This window comes from Empidonax traillii, unplaced genomic scaffold (assembly GCF_003031625.1).
Source record: "Empidonax traillii isolate 1590-97213 ecotype Southwest subspecies unplaced genomic scaffold, ASM303162v1 scaffold1147:size172421, whole genome shotgun sequence".
NCBI lineage: Eukaryota > Metazoa > Chordata > Aves > Passeriformes > Tyrannidae > Empidonax > Empidonax traillii.
The window spans coordinates 88,400-107,561 of record NW_020956340.1 but is presented as its reverse complement, the minus strand read 5'-3'; the positions used below and the strand labels follow the sequence as shown (position 1 = coordinate 107,561).

General features: G+C 43.2%; 1 protein-coding gene across 3 annotated transcripts in view; it reads right to left on the bottom strand.

The window, feature by feature from the left end:
• PXYLP1 (2-phosphoxylose phosphatase 1) overlaps positions 1-19,162 on the bottom strand; it is a 79,671-nt gene that overhangs the window by 41,235 nt on the left and 19,274 nt on the right. Inside the window, exon 1 of one of the 3 annotated variants that reach the window (XM_027905357.1) lies at positions 5,682-5,759. The exons of 1 other annotated variant lie outside the window; for it this stretch is intronic. The gene's annotated coding sequence lies outside the window, so the exon portion shown is untranslated. Of the gene's footprint in view, positions 1-5,667; positions 5,760-19,162 lie in introns of those variants that run through there. One more of the 3 variants, XM_027905358.1, reaches the window with a different exon arrangement.

The window sequence follows — 19,162 nt, the reverse complement described above, 5'->3', positions numbered from 1 at the left end:
AAGGGTATACCATATGCTTGTAATTGTATGATCAGAGATCCTAATCACACCCAGATCACAGCCAGTGGCTGATCAGATAACACCACAGCTCCAAAAAGCAGGCAAAGGCAAAGCGCTTCGCATGCTTGAATTATTAAATGATTTTTGGGGGCATTTTAAGCTGAAGTTTTACTTTTTACAGTTTCAATTGTTTAAACAACTCCCTCTCCTACTATAACACTCCCCTCCACATCCACTTCCTTTGAACACACCTCTAACAGGAACCTGCCTCCTTCTGCCCCTGTGTCGGCTTGTGTTTTGCTGCAAATACCCTCTTTTGGCACTCACTTTCAAAGCAAACACTGCAGGGATGCGCTCAAAGCTGGCTGTGATCAACCACTGAAGTCACACTGAATAAACAGATTAGTGAAGAAAGCTCATAAATGCAAAAAAATGCTTGTTTTCCCACACTGGCTCAAAGTTATCCCATCCAGTGTTTGAGATGAAGCTCACACCCTGCCTGCACACACACACATTCTGATGGTGACAGGTGCCACACCTGCAGTTCTCAGGGGTTCACACAGGTTATTTTGCTCACAGCGTTCCAACTGAATGGACTTGGGGAAATTCTAGTTTAGTCAAAGGAGACACCGACTTAATAATCTCTTCAGCCTACTCACCATCCCATCTCATATCCTGTCTTCAGCTGGTCCTTCATCCCTCACCCTTTGGAATCATGGCTAGAATCTGAACTCACCCAGTTCCCCTTGCTGTTCACTCACAAGCTCCACCTGTAACCACTACCCAGCCACGCCTTCAGCTCACCCTAAAATTGTCATTTTACATCAGGTGATTGGGCCGTTACCAAGAGCTTTCCAGGAAGCACAATTTTATTAAATTAGCTAAATTATACATGTGAAAAATGGCAGTGCAACAACCTGATGTTCAAAGTGTTTGTGCAAGAGGGACGGAATGGCTAACACTGATTTCATTACCTGTTACGTTTCTATTCTCTCCTTGTGCTCAAGCTGTATTTTGACCTTCATCCCAGAAGATGTTTCTCCTGATTTCTCCCTGCTATGAGATTCCACCTCTTGCCAGGTCACCCAAAACTTCCCTATTCAACCACCTCTACGTAATCTCAAGGCTCCAAAATTACAGGGTAGATAGAGGTTTCTGTTTCTCTTCCAAATGGAAAACTTTTGCCTCTTCTCAGGCTTATTGCAGCACCAACAACTGGCAGCTCATACTGGAGAGAAAAAGAAATGGAAAAAAGAAAGGAAAAAAAAAAAAAAAAAGGACTAAAGAGGGTTTATTCAGCAATTTTGTCATCTTCCTGCAATCTAACCCCAGAACGGTGATTACTCAGATGCATTAGCAGACATTCAGCATTTTCTGCTGCCCTTTCTTCCCCACAGCACTGTACAACTGCCAACCTGCCTGGCTGCTGCAGAGCTGAACGGGGAATAACAGAGGCATCACACTGGGAACGCTGCTGTGCTCCTGGCAAAGGCCATGCCTGGCTTTTCCCTCGATCCTCAGGGCAGCAGCACAAGTTAACCACTGGAAACACGGCACGTTACAGCTACACACAACCCAACACACAGGTGCAGGCAGAGGAGTTATTTCTTCAGAAGGAAAACCAAACCCAGGTTTAGGTAAACAGTGCTGCCACTAAACATCATGTCCCAGTGTCTCCTTGGAAAGGCCTGTGGGTCACAGTTTTGTTGCTTGGCTGGTTTTACAATTTATCAGCCCACAGAAGCTCCTCGAGAAGGTACCCAAAGGTCTTCAGAGACAGAAACCCAAGCCTGTATTCAGACTCCAGGAGCAATCAGTAAACCAACATCATAACCACAGAGGCAAAGGAAGAAAAATATGGCTTTGTCCTTTTAAAATAATCATTAACAACAGAGCAAAGCAGATATTTGCAGGATCTTGCAGCAGCCACTGCTAGGACTGGGAAACCATAGTACAGTATCTTCCACTATGAAAGTAACTGAAATTTATCACAGACATGGCAACAAAGTTATGGTGTTTATTTTTATATTTTCACAAGGGAAGCCACGAATTACGTGACAATTTCTGGAGGAAACTGACTTCATTCCTGGTACACCGTAAAGTTTGAGGTGGTTGCAGAAACTATGAATGGACCAGCTGGAAAACAGCCACTGAGTAGGATTTCCAAGCAGCAGTTCTGAATGACTTTACCATGTGGTACACACAAATAGGCCTAATTATTTCAGCTTCCAAAAACCAGTTATTTTTAAGAAATATGCCAGCTGTCTAGCTGTTCAAAGCACAGTTTGTTTCTCTAATCAATATGAAATACCCTGTCAATCACACTCTGAATTCTCTGCCTGTCATCAGAACCACTAAATGCATAATCACACAGTTACCACGCACCTTTGTAGCTCTCCTGGCAAACGTCTCTATTATCAGCTTGCACAATGAAAAAAATGCTCTTTTTTTGCTGCTTAGGATGATCTATTGCATTGATGATTCAGGCATTATCTGATTTTTTAAAAACAATCATAAATGCCATTTGTCACAGTACACCTTCCCACTCTTTATTTCTTCCCCAAGCAAGAAAATGTCTCACCCAGCTGTAATCAGAGACCACCTGGTACCTTCGAGACAAACAAGAACATTAATTTTGAATTCTCACCTAAACCCAGTGCCACAACACAAGCCCCGTGGGCAAAGCTCCCGTGCTCCTGCATTGACATGCATCAGGACTCGTGCATCCTCCCCTGCAAGGTTCAGACAATGCAAATTCCCAAACTTTTCTGCCCTAAACGATTTGCAAAGCCAAGTGCTTGGGCAGGGGACTCTCGGTGGGATTCACTGAGGCACAGCCTGGTTTTAACAGAATATGAAGAATGCCATGGTCTGTATGGTATTTCTTTCTGGGAAACTGCTCTATGAACCTTCAGTTGTCACCAGCCTTTACGTAGTTTTATGATCAACTGTTTCCAGTTCTCTTTCTGTATAATTTGTACCATACACTGTCCTGTATTTACATTCCCTGTTATGGAAAACATTTTGGAAAGCATTTCAAAGAGGAAAAAAAGAAAATGTGTATTTCATTGCAGTATTGATAAAATACTGTGCTTTATTTTAGTACAAGTCCAGTAAAATTACCATGACACTAAACCCCATGCAAGTAGAAATCTTGCATGAAATCTAAATTTAAAGTCTCCTCCCAGGTGTTTGACATTTCCTCCCTTTCTGTTGCGCAATTTAAGTTTTTTGTTTATGTGTATAATTTCCCACCCAAGCTAGAGTATTTTTAAATACACCCTTCTGAACAGGTTTGACCCAAACTACGCTCTCCAACATCTGTACAACTGAGGTTCTTTTTTAAGCAGATCCTTCCCCACTCAGGCTGCTGTCTAGCAGTGTTTGTACCACTCCAGCACCTGCCTCCTCCTTTTGGCAGAGGCACTTGAAGGCTCCACCCTCTTGGACAATTAAGGTACCACCACCTCCTTTGTAGCATCCATCATAAATCTAAATCATAAAGCATATGTTAGAGGGTGGCTTAACATTTAATTCCTACGCTCATTTGATTTAGGTTTGTGAGCAACACATATCTCACAGTGGTTTTTCACTTAATTAATTGCCAGTGTTTTTGTATTAGTCAAGAGATAAAACCTTGGGGAGATGAGAGAATGTGCAACTAGAACTGACCACAAGTCTGGACAAAAGCCATACTCAGGATGACATGAATCCACCATTCCTCTTTTGGGCAATAACGTGCAGATACACTTGTGATACAAAGCTTTTATACCTAAAAATATATAATTTTTTTTTTCTTTACATCTGCAATTTCAGCAGAAAAAGCATCAAAAAAAAATCCAACTTAAGTCTAGTTTCAAGGGTCCCCTAAGAGATTATGAAAATGAACAAAGACCTACATAAGAAACCTCACAGGACACTTCAGGTTTCATTCGTCTAAGGAGGTCATGATAAATACGTAAAACTACACCCCATTGTAAAACCACTGGAGGAAGCAAACTTCCTGAGGGACAGGCATCTTGCAAAACCTGAAGCATTGCTTTTGTCTGCCTTCGCTCCAAGATGCCCACTTTTCAAACTAAAAGAGAAAGCCCAAGAGACAAATGAAGGCTGTTCGAGAGAAAAGCAAGGTCGCGATCACGAAACTGAAACAATGCAACCAAAAGCCCGCAGCCCAACCTGAGCCCCGGCTCTGCCCAGGGACACAGGTACAGACACACCCGTTACACCAAAGCACTTTTACAGCCCTGGTGGTGTCAGACCTTCCTATGAGACCCTGCTGCTCCTCAGTGCTTCCTTTCCCCCAGAACAGGGAGCTTGTTTAGGATGTATTCAATCTTATAAAAAGTAATATTTTGGCACTACTGAGTTTACATAAAATATTGAAGAGACTACAATTAAAAGCCATTAGAGAGAGAAGCATCTGTGTTTTAACCACGTGCACTACTTGTAGTTACCTTTTTGAGAAGATTAAAATTAAGCAGCTTTTGCTTTTCATCCCACTCACACCCTCCCACTACAAATTCTGTCTGAGCTAATCCTCCTTCTACAGACGTCAAAACAGGGCATAAGTATTACAGCTACTTACTGCCAAAATGTGCTGGTTTAATATCCCATTACTATTGTAATACTGGCACAATAACTTATTATATGTGACAGCTTTAGCAGTTAGTCAAGGATAGAGCCACTTATTCAGTAGGTTTTTTTTCACCACATAAAACTGTATTTCTAAAATCTGTAAAATAGAAAATTTAATGTCTGAACTCAGACTGCGATGCCAGACAAAATAAAAGGCTTGTAAGGTCATTACACACGGTCTTCTCACCCTGTCATTTCCACTGTCAAAGAATTCATGTAAAGTGACCTGTCCAGAAATTCAGGTTACAGTATTTACAAATACACTTTGCAATATATATATTATATATTATAATAATAAATATATATGTATATAAATACACCTTTATTTCCTGGCATTTTAAAATATACTTTCACAGATCTTTGTTTAATTTTTATTTTCTAAGGGCCACATTCTGCATGAAGGCCAAGCCAATGTCCATGTCAGAACGCACTTCCAATGAAAAGATCAGGCTTGACAAAGCGCTCAGGGTTATTCTTCAGGAACCTGCAGCACAGAAATACACTAAGAAGTCTGTTCAAGGCCCTAAAAAATATTTAGGTTAAGCACGAGCAGGGCTGCCACGGGACACACTAAAGACAACAGGCACCGGAAAACAGGTGAACTCACTAAGTTACTCCAACTCCGGCCACAGCGTATCCAACAATAGGTGACAAAGTATCTGCACAGCAGCTCCGCAGCAGCCCCGGAGCCCCCGCCAGCCGAGGGGGGGACACGAGCGGGGCTGTCAGCGCGGGGTGCCGAGCGCCGTCCCCTCCACCCGCACACACCGAGCCCAGCCCGCGGGCACCGGGAGCTGCTGCCGGCCCTGCCCCGGGGCCCCGCCTGCCGCCGGGAGCAGCTCCCGCCCGTCGGGAGCAGTTCGCACCGCCCGAGCCCCCCGGTCCGCCCGCCGCGGGGCCGCACCCCCCCTGTGCCCGGGGAGTATCGCGGGCACCGCCGGCTCCGCGCCGGACACCGGCGCCAGCGCTAACCCCGGCGGCGCGCCCAGGGCGCCGTCCCACCTGCCCGGGTTGCGGCCCCCCCCGTACCTGCCCCGCCGCGCTCGGCGCCTCCTCCCGGGGCCGGAGCCGGAGCCGGGCCCGCAGCCGGTGGCGGTGCCGTGGCCGGAGCTGAAGCCGCCACCGCCTCGCCACGGCCGCGGCTCCGCGCCCGGCCCGCCCCAGCACCGCCCCCGAGCGGCCACGGCGCCCGCCCGCGCCCCCTGCCGGACACCGCCCGCGGAGCGCCGGGACCGCCCCGAGCGGGACGGGACGGGACGGGACGGGTCCCACAGCCAGGCGCGGGTCCCACAGCAGCCGCTGCCGCCCGGGGCACACGCGGTTCCAGCCCTCGGAGGCCGGCTGATTTCACGGCCACAGCTGCGGAGAGCAGCGAGAGGCTCCGGGGCCAACAGCCTGGCACCTGGTCCGAGTTGCCCGCTCCCCGCTGCTTCAGCTCCCAGCGTTGGAGTGGATGGCCGTCGGCTCCCCGGAGATGCGGCACAAGCATCTCCCGCAGCTGAGCGAGGTTGTTACTGCTGGTGCCTCTGCTGGCACGTTCTTCTCATACTTAACTCACCGGGAGCAGGACCCTTTGGAATGCCGCGAATTTCGATACAAAGATAGAACAAGCATATTCTCTTGTACAGCTGGTATGAGTGAGTTCATTCTATAACTTGTGCAGTACTCGGCAAGACTTGTGCCCAATAAAGCAGCTCCGAGCTAACCAGCCTGTCCCCTCATAGGAAGTAATTTTGCTTCACCAGCAGGAGGGCTTGTTCAATCCTACAAACTGATCAAATTGAAATTATTTGTAATACAAATTGAAATACACCAATTTTTCATGTATCTCTAAACCAGATTCTGAAATCTGCAGATTTGGGCAATGCCCTAATTCCCTTTACACACCTACCCAGACATGTTGGTGCAGAATCCATGCGAATGCTGGGTGATCAAAGGAGATGCACTGACACTGAACATTTGGCATCAGTGCCTATGGCAAACAGCTGTCGGGTGTTTTGTCACAGCCAGGAGGCACCTCAAAGAGTGTATGTGGTTCCCATACTCCTGTGGTTCCACTTGCAATCCTGGATACTCCTGCAGCTCCCAACTGTGCTGTCACACTCCTCTGCCAGACAAGCAGACGCTTTATCTCTCTGGCCTCTACTCTCGGGTCAGGGTGACCGGTGGTCAATGCCCCACAAATTGCAGCATGGAGCCACTTACTGGGCACATTTTTCTGGCTAAATTCATACTTTTGCCTGACTGGTATGATTTCACCTGGAAACACGCTGAGGTTCTCCATCCTTCTGTTTGGGATGACAAGTAGGAGTTAATCTAGTTGTATCCAACAGACTGCACAGTGGTGTGAAAAGTGGTTGTCCAGCTGCAGGCCAGAAGACTGGAGCCTTTACCAACTGCTGCTCTCTAAAAACCATCCCCAGAGCTGCTGAGCAGCAGGGTGGTTGGCCTGCCAACCGACTGCTGCACATCAAACGCAGGCGCAGCTGTTCCTCCCTGCTACCAGCATCACATCAGATTACAGCTAATTGATCATAACGATTTTCTTATTTTTTTTTATAAGACCAGTGCCAACCATCTGAAAAGGAATGACGTGCAGAAGAGTAGAAGACAAACTATGGGCCCCTGGATGTGGACAGTGAGGGTTCTGACTGTCACTCAGCAGATCCTTTAGGGCATGTTAGGATTGCATAATGCCCAACAATAGCACAAAGAAATGTGCTTTCCCTACTCAAAAAGCAGAAGATACACTGCAGAAAAATCGTCTCCATATGGGAACAGTGATTTACCATGATGACAAATGCTTGCCAGGGCAGTCACATTTCTACCTCCCTCTAGAGCAGAGCACAGTTCAAAAGGGATTTGGGATTCAGAAACTGTCAATCTGTTCTCCGTGGAATAACAGGATTTAATTTTCTTCAGAGGATGTTTTTGCTTTGGAGAATAAAATACGCTTGTCTATATACACAAAAGAAATCAACTTTCTTAGAGATAGTCATTATGATTATTTATAAAACAATTTACTGTGTACTAAAAAGTTGTTAATATCCTGAAAATTCCTCTGCAGAAACCACATACACTTGGATTTTAAAGATTAAATTAGAAGAGACAAAGTGAATACTCACAGGATAGAGCAACTGCAGCTACTGTCCTTGGAGCAGACTCTGAGTTATGCACAGCCCCACCATATCACCTGACTTGATATTATCAATTGGATCTACTTGCTGCTACACACAACATTATGCACCCAGTGATAGTGCAAATACCATTTCATAAAATCAAGATTTGCTCATCTGGCAAATACTGTAAGGATGTCCTTAAAGTAGAGTGAATTAGCTATGAAGTAACAAAAGTTTTGTTGCATTAACAAAATGGTAGCCATAAGCATATCTGGGGCTAAAACAGTTTGTTTGGTAGCATCAACCAACAGCTGCTGAGACAATCCACTATCAGATGTGGTCAAAACATTGTGGTGCTCCTCTGGCTGACCTCAATCCCAAGAGGTAAACTGACAACCTGAATTAGAGAGGATAGGTCATGGTGAAATGCAGCCCCACCTGCCAGGGAGGACAGTTTTAATTTTAGGTTTTACTTACATTTCCAAGCTCCTGGTCCCAATCTTGTTGTTGTTTTGGGAAGCTTGTATATTCCAACTGTTAGCTGGGGGCTTTTTCTCCCTCTCCTTCATTTCTAGTTACTGAGGCGTGGCAACTACACATCCTTCTGTTTGCCGGTTTTTGAATAGGAGACTTTGGGGAGGCTACATGTTGGTTCATAGCTGTCCTGCAGACAAATTCTAACACACATAGCATGCAATCAGTTACGTTTCACAGCATAAAATAATTCAATTTTCTGAATTCAGTCCAACAGCTAATACTTCTGCAAGAAATGAGAGTCAGGAAGTAAGCCCAAAGACTTTACCCAAAATATCAGCTAGATCCCAGCTACTGCCCAAAAGCCATGACAGCAATGGAGGAGTACATAAGCTCTAGAGAGCGGGAAGAAAGAGAGGCAAATCACTGCTCAACAGACAAGTTTACAGTCAGTTTTGCACATAAAGAGAGGTTTGGAGCACTTCTAAGCTATTGTATGCTTGAACTGTGTGAGAGTATTTTATAAGAAGTATATTTGTATACAGTGTTTCACTTCTAGGGTTATTTCTTCACTGACAGTTTCAGACTTTCTAAGTCTGTGGGTGGGGATTTTTCTTCTGTTAAGAACAGAAGAGTTTCAGTGGTCTGAAGCATTTTTTCAGTTCCACTGTTTGACTTGGGCTGGATTTCTCAGCTACATGCCTGAATGCTTCAGAGAGTCCTCATCCCCATCTAGTAAAAGGTGGCTTCTGACAATACCTCATTCTTAACAAGCACTGTTTTCAGTGACTTTGTGTCTCAGTGCTACTGCTTTTAAACACATTAAAGAAACAGATAATTCTGGAAAGAAACCCCTTAGGAAGCAGTTACTTCTGCCTTCCTTTTGCCACCACACACCTGAGGTCCGATGTCACCTCTCTCAGTGGCTTTGTGCACGTTCCTGCATTACTCTGGGTGTCATGTGGCGTATCTATCCAATGCCTTACAAAGTTACTCCTGGTTTTGTAGCTTTTAAAGCCTTATATGTATGATGACTCATATATATGACAATATCTTTGCCCATTAAATTACCTCACTCTAAGTCTCGCTGGATCTTTTGGAATCTTTTGGTAATGTTGTAACTGTTGGTCTGCATATGGTGCCACAGCCACTCGCCCAGATTTCTGTAACTCTTCTATTGCATTACAGCAGCTTCTGCTCTCCTCAGAGGCTGTCTATGATCTCATTCATCAGCATTTCTACATATATGGCTTTACAGCATTTAAATTATCTCTGCAGGGAGTCAGTCAATCCAGCCCTCAAAGATGCCATTTTGCAGTGTATCACGATCGTGGTAAATGCTATGTTTTCATCGCTTGCTATCAGGCTTAACTTCCTGATAATATCATCGCACTCAGCCTCATCAGTTTCAGCAGCAATCAAGCAATCAGTAATTAAAGTACATACTAGGAATATTACCACATATCTCGCTATTTTACTCTACTCTTTCAAGGGTTGATTAAATCCCAACTAATAATTACAAATTCTACATTGTTTGTGGGTGAAAAAAACCCACAGAAGAATATGCCTTATCTGGCTGTACTTGCCAGCGTTCCCTTTCCTTCTGGATAACATCATAGAAAACCCCATTTATTTTTCAGAGTGAACAGGAGTATATAGTTTATATACTTATATACTATAAGACTGCTGTTTGCTCATGACTCTGTGTCCTCGAGCATATAATAGCTCTTCATTTGGAAAACCACATATTTAGTTGCAGAATTTAAAAAATAAATTAGGACCTCTGAACAAATATAACTTGGACAGTTGGCTTGGCCCATTACTTCTTCCTCCTTTTTTTTTTTTTTTTCCAAGTCCCACTGTCACGAAGCTGGATGTGTACCAGTCACTGGATTAAAACACAGGCCTCTGATCCCAGCAGGTCTGTTTTATCCCAGCAGGAGCCAACGTGGCCGCAAGAGAATTGCCAGTGCATGTAAAGATAACAAAGACCAGTTAAGCTGTTCAACAGCAATGCAGTCAGCCACCAGAGAGGCAGTTTTAGCACCCATGGAACAGGTCTCACCACACGGCAGTTCTGCCCATCGCATTCCAGTCGTGCTTTTTCTAAATGTGCAGAGTGACATATTTTGAAGAAAAGAGCTTGTTTTCACTTCATTATGGAGAAAGCAGCAGAAACCACAAACTTCAGTTTGGGGCTGAAGTTTCTGAAAGAGGAAGTGTGTGTGGGGGACCACGCTCTTGGAGGAATGTGTGCAATGTGTCTTATAAAGCCAACATCCCTATCACACATTCTTGATTTCTCCTGAGCAGAAAATCAAACGCTGTTTCCCGCTTCGCAAAGGTTCAGATGTAGTCTTGGTAGCCAAATTTCTCCAGCATGACTTGCTAGCTTGAGACACAGTATGGGAACCCCAGCTCTCATTTCGCTCAGTGCCTTGGGAGAGAAAGCTTAAGTGGCTTCTCTATTTTGGCATAATGCATTATGACACACCATACTTCAGCTTTGATCAAAGGGCTCCTGCTCACATTCGCACTTCAAAGCAGGTTTAAGTCAGATCCTACACTCATTTAAGAGCATAAACAAGTGACTCAAACTCTAGCTTTTGCTACCATCCAAGATCTGTTTTAATGAATATCAGTTACATGGATAATAAGTAATTCTATTCATAGATTTGTATCCAGGTGTTATTTTGAATGCCTAAGTTTGAACAGCACATGTTGTGAGACGTGACAGACAACTTCTAGAACAACCTTAAGCCAAAATTAAATGTTAAGGAACTTTCTCTTAAATCACCTCTCTTTAACTCTCCAAATAGCTGTCAGCAGTGTAGAGGTACGAGATAGAAATGACTTGGAGAGTGCACTCACCTTTGCCACTCTAATAGGTGGGTGCACTATTTGACAAGCTTATTATTTCACCTATTTAAAGCCCCATTCAGTAATTTTCCACTAGGATTAGGTTCTGAAAAGAAACTCCACAAAGGGTTTAGCATAGTCCTCCAAAACACAGGTCTTAGACTCTCTGAATATGTATCATTGCTTTTATTTGCATTTCAAACAAAGCAGATGAAAGTACAAATGCCCAAAAAGGCAGCAGGTGCTTAGGAAAAGCCTCAAAAATAACCCTTAAAATAGCTGCATACATACACAACCACTCTCCAGTGTCATTTATGATCCCAAACAGCTCCTTCTGTCTCCTCGGAATAAGGCGAGCCATTCTTACAGCTCTTAATTGGTTCTAGGGGTAACCAAGTCCAGCTGCTCTGTCTGGCAAAGCAGCACAGCTGCCTTCTCTCAGTCCAGACGAGCTGAGGAGAGGGGGGAAAAAAAAAATGGAAAGTACCCACCACTTCAAGAGCTCCACTCCCAGGGTCTCGAAAACCTGACTAGAATCCAGATCAGAATTTTAAACAGATCCTTTAGGAGCAGCAATCAGCTTCCTAGGCAACCAGGGTGGCCACATTGCTGGCTGCTAACATGGAGATAGGAGGAAGGGGAGGGGGTGTGGAAAAAAAAAATTATATACAATTACCCTTATATGCTTACAGGAGGGTTCCCTAGTTCATAAATATTCTTGCTTCAAGCTGTGATTTTAGTTAAATTCAGAGTCAACTTGCCAAAGTGGGCGGCAGTGAAGTTATTCACAGTGACAGCTTTTAGCCCTTCTGTTGCCGGGCGAGTTGGGACCAGATGGTTGGATGCCAGCAAAACTGGCTTTAGGGAATCTGAACACTTCCTGCCTTCTGAGGAATGCCCAGGTACCATGCTGGGAAAGATTTCTGACCCTTCTGCTGTACTTGTCTACAAAGTTATGTAAATTTAAAGCATATGATATTATCTCCCTATTGGATTTAGTTCTCAAGGAAACTGCTACCTTAAAAAGTATAATTAGGGAAATCTACCTGGAGAAATAGCCCTCAGCACTCACATCATCACTGCCGGCTTCCTTCTTACCCCATTCTCTGATTTACTTCAAACCTGCTTATGAGGGACCCCAGCCAGACAGGAGGACTGGTGGCTGTTCCTGCTTAGTCATTGTCCTTCCATTAAAACCAATCACTGCTGTCCAAAAGGTGAAGATGGGAAAAGCCCTGGAATACTTTATGGAGACACGCCCAGAAGTTCATGTTGGCAAACAAATATTATTCATACCATACTCTTTGTCACCAGAGAGGCAAAGAAATCATATGGAACGGGACATTTTAGTTCCCTTAGCCTACAGTCAGTAACCCTGGTTTGCATTAAAGCCAGCAGGTACAGCTCCATGTGGCAAACAGACCTGATGTTCCATCAGGAAAGAACGTGTATGTGAACACGGATAACAAGGGTGGGTGTAGCAGAAACAACATTCAAATAAAAATACGAAGTCACTGCTACTTGAAACACGAATAACACAGAATACTTAAAGTATCTGAGTATCTCAGCATCCTATTTCTGTGCACAAATTCATTGGCTGAGAATGCAAGACACGTATAGTCTGGAGCCATGTTCTAGTTTAAGTAAAGATAAATAGCACTGCAAAATCCACCTTCCCACAATTTTAAATCTTCATGCTTATAATTAACAGACTGACATACTGTGAATCACCAGAAGACTTCTACACACATACACACACCTACTGCTGTATCAGCTGAACTTCCAGGATGAACACATGGAATTGCTCCAAGGCATGAGCAGTAAGTTCAGCAGGTATAAAGCCAGGCACTTCCATGTAATTTATTTCTAACTATGTTTAATACTCGTATCAGAAATACACCCCATTCTTAGTGCCCAATTCTTCTGCATTAACATACAGAAGGCACTACCTCAGGGTGTAGGAGTAAATAAGAGAGTGTGTGGAATGTAGGAAGTGAATGGGTTGTGGAGTATTTTCTCAGTGTATCAGAGGAAAAGCAGTCAGTGTGGCTAAGCCAGGCTTCTCTGGTTTACACCTACATAGGGCGAGGATTTCAAGAATTAATTTCCTACTCGCTACTTTAAGATTTGTCAAATGAACAAACCCAGTAACCTTAAGAGTAGCTCCAGCCCTAAGAGAACTTGCTTTCAGACAAGGAAGTGAAAAAGCCATATTTTAATACTTGATTCAGCCTGGATGAGCCCACTGTGAACACCAGTGATAAGCAGACAACAGACAGCATTCCAAGAATATCTAGAAAATATCTAGATATTCCAAGAGTCTCTAGAAAACTGCCAATGTAGCACTGCCTGATTCATTTCAGGTCATTTAAACTTCTCCTGCTCTTACAGATCTTTGCCTAGAAAAAAAAAATCCTCATTCTACTCTATACCTAAGTACCCTTTAGCCAGATAATTCCTGATTCTTCTCTTGCCTTTGGATGTCCCCTTTGGATGGGGGCACCTGGTGAGGCTGGTCAGGACCATTAATGCCTGTTAGCACCTTTAGGGCCATAACACATATTTCCTGTCCATATAAGCAACATTTCTTGCTTACAACCATGCACAGAGACACCTTCTTCAGTGAACTGTGTTGTGTATTAATCAGTTCTTTTAATATTCTACAAATAGCATCACCAGCTCTCAATAATCAGCCCTTACAAGATTTCCACTCTCAGTTCAGCTACGTGTGAAGTGTGGCAAACACAAACAAGAGAGGCAAAGGGCCAGGACACTGAGCTGCAGTGAGATAGCAGGTCAGAAAAATGATGCCTTCCCACAGCTGAAGGTCCAGCACGTGCAATGGGATGGTGGCAACAAAATCTACTTTGGTGTGTCTGATGGTTGCTGGAAAACCTGTAACTTTTGAAGTGCTCTGTAGAATTATAGGTGCTAAAAGGGCTCCTTGGAGATTTCCCTTTCTTATGTTTGTTGTGAGGAGGAATGTAATTTTTATATTTTTAGTATGTTTAAGACAGCATCTTTTTTCTTTTTTTTTTTAAAGGTTAAATGAACAAATAACAAAATGAACAAATGATGGCCCTAGAGGTCACCTCTATCCAGCCTGAATGCAGCCTGTTGGCATTCTGTGTTAATGAAGACAGCCTGCCAGTATAAATCATTTGTCATTGTCACCCTAAGGACTCGGGGTTTTTTTGTTTTGTTTTGTTTTGTTTTTTTCAGAAAAACTGTGATTTCTTTGTCTTGTTAGTTTTTGCATTCAGCTAACTAGCATGTTTCAAGGGCAGGACAAGATCAAGAAAAGATGGGAGTGTATTGAGGCAGGAATGTGTGAGAGAGACAAATAAATTGTGCAGTGTGTGATGATAAAAAAGGACCATTTGATCACAGTCACTGCAGAGAAAGCTAAATAAGACAAATTCTGTGGATGAGCATCAGATTGCCCATAATGGAAAGCATGAAGTAAGCAAAGGCCCAAATGCTTATTAGCTCAAGTACATGTCTGAAAACAAACATATTCATATGCAGGGAGCTGTCAGTGAGAAACGATTAATCCCACAATCCCAAATGAAGAGTGACCCAGCTGCAGCAGCCTGAAGAGCTTCATTTTCAGATGTAGGACAAACAGGGAGAATTTGACTACTGTTACCCAGAAAAAGCTGCAGACCCCCTTAAATATGAGTCAGGGATCCCAGCTGAGGGATCCCAGGTCCTATCTAGGCATCAAAACCAGAGGGATCCATCAAAATACTTCTTTGTGTGTAGCATGGCAAGGAATACAATGCCATGGACCTCACCAACCAGACAGACAGGCAGGGCATGAAGTACTCTCAGTTTGTCACTTATTCAAAAGTCTACAGACAACTCCCAGTTTGGTACCTCCTCTCCACGTCTGTGCTGTGGGAAAACTGGGAACTGGATCTGTATCCCAGCACCAAACATCTATACACACTGTGAGCTGTAGCCCAAGTGTGGAGAAAACAGAGCCACTTGCCTGTCTCTCACTGACTGTCATTAGAGTGAGCTCTGGCTGTTTTCACAACTGCAGGAAACAGAGGGGCTGTGTTTCTGACAGCCTTCAAGTGAAGACAGTTTTCTATTTTGAGACTTTCACTACCCTTCCCCACTTGCAGTCATTTGATATTTCTTTCGAGAAGCTTGCAAATAACATTAGCCACTGATATTTGCCTCTTTTTTCCCCCTCAAAAACAGATTTCTAAAATGAAATTTCAAATTGAACTAACATTTAAGTGGGCTTTTTGTCTGTACGCAATGGCAATCTTAGTAGATTCGGAGAGCTTTTAAAATAGTTTGTATTGGTTGTGCTTATTTTGCAGGCTGATTTCAGACAGACAAAAAGGACTCTGCCATTCCCCAGTGACCTCAGTGGGGTTATTTCAAGTTTACATCACCATGACTAAGAGGAGGAGAATTAGCCCTTTTAAAAAGGCAGATAACAATGCATGCCTCTTGCCCACAGCCAAGTGCAAGTTCTGAATGAAGAAAGCATTCTTACATTTAATACGTAGTTGAGTTCCACTGACCTGCTGCTAATATTAGGTACATGTTTAAAGTCTATTTTAAAAAATTCCTTTAAACTGGCTCAGATACAAAGCAAGCTGCCTCTACATTCTGCTCTCAGCTATGCTGGTGTCAGATTTACTTCACCTCCCTGCATGAGAAGTAAGAGCAAGCCAGGTGGGAATTATGAGGATGAGCTGGTTGTCTCAAAAGAGCAATCAAAACCTGACACACCAAGTATGCAGGTAACTCAGGTAAATCCTTCTGAGACTCCATGGCCCTTTAGGGAGATCATGTGCAACCAGGGAAAAGGGCAACTAAAACCAGACCTACACAGGGTGTGCTATTAAACTTTTGTCTCTTTGTCCAGCTGCCTATATTTAAAAAAGTAAAACCACTGTGTAAATCTCAGTCAGATTTATGGGTTAAAACTCCTCTGAGTGAAGTGAGATTGTACTGTTTGTGTGTGTTTCTGTATTTGATATCTTGCACACCAGGAGCAAGTGCTTGTTTATCAGCAGTCTGTGCAACAACCTGGGTTTCTCTAAGGGTACTGTCTAATGTTTAGGGGCCCCTATTTACAGTGCATTGAAAGTATGTTTTCTTTTGGAATTTTCTACTTTGGCAGATTAGAAACCCCCTGCAATGTGAAAATATTTAACTGTAGACTTTTAGTAAGCTTTCTGATGTGGTTTAACCTATCCCAGCTGAAACCAGGGCAAGCTCTTACACTGAATAATTTGTTAATTAAATGTAACAGCCTTCAGCATCTTAAACAACTTTCTCACTGCAAATGGTAAGTAGGCAGTACAACTGGAAGAAGATATTTCCCAGAAAATCTAGCACTAGCAGTCTTGGGCATATTGTTTTCCCTCTACCGTAAGTAATTATTTACTCCTATGACAAATATGCAATTCATAGTCCAGTCAGTATAGGGTTCAATAGACTTTATGTCCTTGTGAGATTTGGCCTCATAATTCAGTCTTTTAAGATCTGATTCATCTCAGCACTTGTCACAGCAGGCAGTACTGTGTTGCAGCCTATTTTATCCTCAGCTAATAGATGGGTGGGGCATTAAACCCCATATAGATGAGAAAGCTAATTTAACACCCTGCATGCTTAAACAAATAAGCATTATTGAAAGAGACAGTGATTTCACGTGCCTTTCCTACTGTTTTTTTTTTTTTTTTTAATGGCAGTTTTCCTCTCTGGTTTTATAGCTGAATATTTTGGTTCTGAACAAAGGAGGTGGGTAAACAAGTGGCTTTGAGGACAGGAGGAAGATATTGCTATTCTTTGCACTGAATGCCCTAAAGTGTGAAAGCAGAACACTCTGCATTGTGTCTGTGATTCGCTGTCTCCCTCAGGCACAAAGGGATGGCACATGGGCTCACACAACTTTGACTGCAGCAAAGTAGCAGGGATCCCACCGGTGTTCCCATGGAGCTTTCATTAGAAATGGAGACTCATGGTGTGTTTAATCTCATCCCCTCAAGATTTCGCTGTGTGTCAATTGGCAGCAGTGCATAAAGAGTAGAACAGCAGTCCGGGTTTAAAGTTGCAGAGTTTAGTGCAAACCACCACATGCACACACATTCCATCCCCTTGAAAAACAAACAGACAAACCAAACCAAACAAAAAAAACCCACAACAAAGCAAAAGCAAAAAACCAACAAACTTTAAAGAAATGGAAGAAGGATCAGACTTCCATCCATCAAATGCAGAGAGCAGGAATTATGATGCCTCTGCCTTTCCTCAGCAAATCACTGTTATTAGAGGACAAACTCCTGTTGCAGTTGCAGCCTGTTTGTCACATGTGATTATGTACAGCTCTCGCCCTCAAAGTCAACAGAACGTGGGCACAAAGGCATCCATTAGTGAGCTCCCTGCTAAAACACAGATGAAAATTCAGACTCGAATGAGCTGAAACAGTAGCAGTAAATTGAGGAATTTCTTGCCTGCAGAGGAAGAGACATTCATTGTCTGATTGCCCTAAGAATCTGAACATGATCAGGTCAGACAGATCTGCCCATAAACTTACTGTTTTATAAGATCCCAACTAGTACGTCTGAAACAGATTTTCTACAAATTTTCTCTCTAAAAAAGCAATGTTAAAAAAGACTGCACTTTGTATCTCAGCCTTGCCTCTAATTATTTCAGTTTCTCTTTGTGTGTTTCTCTCTTCTGATCCAGGTTACAGCTGTAGCTGAGACATTATTTTGTTAACCCAGAATCTTACAGGGTCAGCAAACTCCTCATGCCTGTGTCACCTTGCAGAATTTTATCTTTGGGTAATTTGTGAATGGATGAAGAGCAGAAATATTACTTAACATCAAATATGGATTAGTTTGACTGCTTCTTGAAGAGTGTTATAAGAAAAGAGTTTAATTCTGCCTTCATTCCTGTACATTTTAAACATCTTTTAACACATTACCCAATCTGGTGTCATACAGACTTTTAACTTGAAGGCTTTTCAAATGCAAGTGATGGCAAACATGTTTCAGCTCTATAATTGCTTTCTCTGCTTTGTCAAAACTAGTGACAGAACACCAGTCCCATAGCTGATAGTATTGATATTAAAATGTGCTGTAAAATTTGGTTTTTTATGCTAGTGATTCTTGTTACCCTGACAAGTGATTATTTCAGCATGAGCCTGTTATTTTGGCTGCGAGAATAATTCCTGAAAGTTACCAAAGTGCCCACAATGGACAAAATATGCTCTGCTTTCAGTTTGGCCTCTCGCTTTTTAACTTTTGGTTTTATTTCATGAGGCAATGGTAAAGAAGATTATTTAGTATTAACAATTACAAAAATATTCTGTTTTCAATCCAATGCTGTATTTTATTTTGATGGCCTTTTATAATTATCTCCAGCTGAATACAGTTAAAATATTTTTAATTGTACATATTTTGCTTGAAAAAACCCCCACATTACTGTGTGGAATATAAGAAATCGTTGCTGAAAAGGCTTCTTCAGTCTAAAGTCCTTAAGTTTTAGACAATGTTTTCTATTCCCAACACACTTAAACACTTGAATGGTGTTCCCAGAACTTTGTACTCAAACTACGCTCCACTGGCAAACTGGTGATCTCAGCACAAATGTGAACCAGACACACAAATCTCCCTCAGATCTGCTGGATTCTGGCACGTTGAGAGAGAAATCATCAATAATACCCATCGATGCAAAGTCTACCTGGCAGTCAGCAACCCCTGGTGCCCCTCAGGGATCGGTGCTGGGATCACAACTGTCTAATGTCTTCATTAACCATTTGGATGACGGGACAGTGCACTCCTACCAGGTTTGCAGAGAACATAAAACTGGGAGGAGCTGGGAACCTGCTGGGTGTCAGGGCAGCCTGTCAAAGGGCCCTGAATAGCCTAGAGAAAGGGGCTTTGGGGAATATATTTCCTGCACCTGGGATGGAATGACCCCTCACAACCCAGACAGGCTGGAGCCAGCTCCGGGAAGCAGCTCTGCAGAAAAAAATCTGAAGGTCCCGGTGGACAAGTTCACAACAATCAGCAGGGTGTCCTTGGATCAAAGAAGCCTAA